The following is a 4,636-nucleotide window of genomic DNA, read 5'->3' on the forward strand; positions in this document are numbered from 1 at the left end:
TGACGTCGATTCGCTGAGTTTCTCCAGGAGCATTCCAAGAATGATATTACTTAAGAATCCTTTTCTACGCTGAATCGCAAAATAAACCAACATAAGCGTTGCGTATGCTACAATCCTCTTGAAAGTGCCAGAGATTGAGTGTTCAGCGAGAAGGTAACTTATAATAATATGAACGACCCGTAACCCCGGACGCTGCTGTTCACCTCTGCTCGGATCCGAAAGTTTCTGTAGTAATGTTATGTTGTTTGGTAGTTAATGGCCTTTCATGTAAAATCAAGGACCTCTTAGAAGACGGCCACACGAAGATATTGATTATTAATATAATTTTTTGGCTAAACAATGTAGAAAAGGGTGTATGTAATGCATTACAGGTTAGATAATCTGAGAACTTTGCCGAGACAATGAATAATTTACCATCTTTTGTCTATATTTTTACTTTATCCTCGAGGGGATGGTGCTAAACGGCGTCCAGCGGAGCCTTCCCCATGTTCAGTACCAGCCCCTGGGGATGAACTTAAAACAAACACAAGACGGCAAATTCCTCATTATCTCGGTAAATTTCTCAGATTATCTCACCTGCACAGCATTATATAAACTCTTTTCTATACGGCTTAGCCAAAGAAATTATGTTGATAAACGATATCCATCACATTACTTTTTTTCCCTCTCGTATAATCATTGTAAGAACGTGTTATCTGATGACAGGTACATTAATCATTACTGTACAGTATATTCTGAAATATTATTGTTCTGAGGTCTATTGTATTTGAAATGAAGAATTTTGTATTGTTTCTGAATAAATCCCAAATATTAAAAAGCATCTTGAAAACAAACCCACAACAGACAAGGCTAACAAAGTCATTTTTTTCCTATTCTAATGCTTTGGAATGATACTTAAGAATTTTTAAATAAGGACTACCATTAGAAAGTAATTTTGACTTATTTGGAATACAACATTGTTCTTAAAAGAATGGTAAAACAACAAAAATACTTGTCTAAACAATACGTATAGGTCTAGCGTTTGCTTAGCAACATTCATTTCCTTGTTGTTACCTTCATTATTGGTCATTTTATTCCCTGGAATGATTCGATAACTTTTATCATACAGAAATTATTTTCATATACTCGAAAATAAGTTGTCCTTAAAAAGGATAAGGTTTAAAAGGAATAATTTAAACTAGCTACCAAGTTTAATTTTCTTGCTATCACCAACCTATGAGACACATCGTTTGATGAAAGCATAAATTATACCAGGATTTGTTATACATATAAGAAATACAGATATTTTTACTCTGAATCGAAAAATAAGAGATATTTTCTGCGTTTCGTTTACATGCCCTGAAATACTTTCACCTAATGTGGCGTTATGACGTTTTGGCATCTCGTTGAGAGACCACTTCTGGTGATATGTATTTTGTTAAACAACTCAAACACTGCGTCTGCACATCTAAAACTGAAAAACTGATGGCACAGACCGTGTCCGACAGGCCTACATACTGCAGCTAATTCTTAATGGTTGACAAAATACAGCAAGTGTCGTTATGCATCACAGTAACTTGTTTAAAGAACGAGACTTCTTGACACAAATATACCTATAGGCCTACTTACTACTAAACATTTTTAATAATGAGATGGAGCTTTCTTACTCTGTATTATGTGGCATTAAACTATTAGTCATGTTCTGATATCAAAATTTAGATTGCCACTACATTTATGTGCCAGAATAAATGCTGAAAATATAAGACATGTCAACACAAAACGTATCTATTGCTAATAAAACACATTATACCCGAGTAGCACAAAATCACGGGTAAGCAGATTCCATCATGCTTTGTTTACTTGTGAAATGTTATTCCATTTTCTCTTGCATGATTCATGAACCCTTTTTGGCAATCAAAAGCTGCTCATTGTACCATTATTGAGATCAGGAACTGAGGCTTAGCAGGCTGCTAAATCCTTAGTATTCAACTACGTAGCAGCCAACTAAATTGATATTCATAAAACCTTACTGACAACCTTGCTAGTTAGTTGCCTGCTAGTTAGCATTTTCCTGACTCTAGTATCCATAATTCCTTCCATATGACACGCTGGAGAGACCTCACTTGAATGAGATGAGGGACTTGCTCGCAGTAGTGTGTTTGTAGCACGTATCTATAGTATTGAATAACAAACGCCCAAGAAAATCCAACTATTCCCAGAAAGTCTTTTCTTGGTTGATAAAAACGAAGAGTTCATGGACTTCATCGACGCTAAGCCAAGCACGTTAATACAACCGGAAAGAAAGAGGCATGGGATTCAGTACCAGCCCAACACTGAGCTAGATTTCCGCATGTCGAGAGAACGATGGAGGACTTAAAAATAAACTTTCGAATTGAAAAGCGAATTCAAAGACTGCTTAATGGAAGCAAAGAAAAGTAGCAGATTGACAGGAGGCGGCAAACCTCTTAATGAACCCAATGCTGCTCAGCAAAAGATCCTCGGTTTGTGTTAGGAGACTCCAGGTTTTACAGGTATGACGGGAGGAACAGAATCGGCTGCTGAGGAATCAGTCTACAGAGATGTATAAGAATCTATCCCAGATGATTATGATGGTGAGCAAATTAGATACCCATAATGCAATGTGCATGTTTATAATGTATGCGTTACTGGGCATGTTTATAGTGCAAAGGTTACTCTTTTTCTTCATTGCGGTTTTATGGTGCTGAATAGAGGATTACAGTCCGTTAGTGCCCGATAGTCGAAGGCCCGAAAGTCGTAGGTCTAAGCCGGCATTCCGACGTGTTTACTGGTTACAATTTTGCCGTATTAGCTATGGAGGGTGGGGGCTGATTAACTTTTCGGGCCTCCTGACTTTCGGACTATCGGACCTTCGGAAATCGGGCCTGCTGACTTTCGGACTTCGGAATTTCGGACATTGCCTTCGGACTTAGGGCGGTCACCGAATAGAGATGGATTCTAATATATGGCCAACAGGGATATCCGGGTTTAATGGATAACAAAATTGATACCATATATAATAGCAATGAACTTTTCATAGGATTCAAATGCTAAGTTAATTTGATATTGTCATCTTTCAGTCTCTGTCATATAGGTTTACTGATGATATTTCATTAATGTAATAACTGTTTCTGGAATTAAGTTGGTTGCATCAGTACTTTTAAATTCTTGTTTGTTGTTTGTGTTGTTAAACATTTTTTTGCGTATTTCGATTCATTACAGAGATAAGATAATATAAGTAAAGCGCTAAGACTATTCAGAGTGCTGTAGTTACTATGAAAAGGACACGACAGAGTTCTGACAGTAGGCATAAGAAAAGAAAGGAGAGCAGGGGACAATGCTAAGTTGAAAGACAGATTGACTCCGGACCGAAGGGTCGTCAAAACCCTTTGAATATTGTTTACTACAACTTCTGCTGTAGTAAACACTATCTCCATACGTGGTCAGTTCATTATAGAGGGATTAAATTTAAACCAGCTGTGAAGTGTCCTACATCAAAAACCAAGTTGACAAAAATAAAAAGATTCACACACACACAAGGGTGTGCGCGTGAGAGCACACACACATATATATATTATATACTGTATATATAATATATATGTGTGTGTGTGTGTGTGTGTGTGTGAGCGTTTCCCATAGATATAGCAAGAGCACGGTGACCTAGACCTAGCTTGATGCCCAAACTAAAAATCGTTTTGCCCATCCATGTCATTATATATATATATATATATATATATATATATATATATATATATATATATATATATATATATATATATATATATATATATATATATATGATAATTAAGCAGCCCCTAGTCTCAATCTTAATATGGATGGTGAATGGTGTAGTCGGAAGGGCATGAGGCTGAACTCCAGTAAAATTAAAACACTGTTGATCAGTACATCACGTACTGGTTTTCCACCCCATCCTCCCTTTCAAGTGGCTGGTGCTCTGCTGAATGAGTTTGAAGCTTTAACTATTCTAGGCGTAACTTTTGACTCACATCTTACGTTTGAGAAACATCTAAAGAAAGTGTCAGCAAATGCCGCACGGAAGTTAGATATTATACGTAAGTCCTCATATATTTATTATAAAGATAAAACCAAAGTAACCTGTTTTGGGTCGTTCGTCTCTTTACTAGGATACTGATCTCTGGGGTGGATATCTGCTCCTGCTAGAAATTCATCTCTTGTAGATAGAGCAGTTCGTGGTGGTAGGTTTCTGTATCCTAACATTTGCAGTTATGACTTGGACCATCGACGGATGGTCTCTTATTTGTCAATTTTTCATTAGTTGTTTCAACAGGGAAGTATCGCTATCAAAATTGTTCCCCGATTCTCTTCTTGTGCCGAGAGCGACCAGATTTGCCGAACAGCAGCGCAATTATGCATTAAATGTGTCATGCTGTTGTACTTGTCAGTTCCAGAGGTCTTCTATTCCTCTCACCATTGGACTGTGGAACAGTCTCCCTGAGGATGTTGTACAATGAGAACCTGAAACGTTCAAGCAAAGAATCATTGCATTACTACCCTAGAACAATTCACCTTGCAATTATGTATTTCTTTTCTTTCCGTATTTCATCTTCATTTCTTGGAAAAGAACACCATGTTCTTTGGAACTCGAATTTTATATCAG

This window comes from Macrobrachium rosenbergii, chromosome 23, assembly GCF_040412425.1.
Source record: "Macrobrachium rosenbergii isolate ZJJX-2024 chromosome 23, ASM4041242v1, whole genome shotgun sequence".
Taxonomy (NCBI): domain Eukaryota; kingdom Metazoa; phylum Arthropoda; class Malacostraca; order Decapoda; family Palaemonidae; genus Macrobrachium; species Macrobrachium rosenbergii.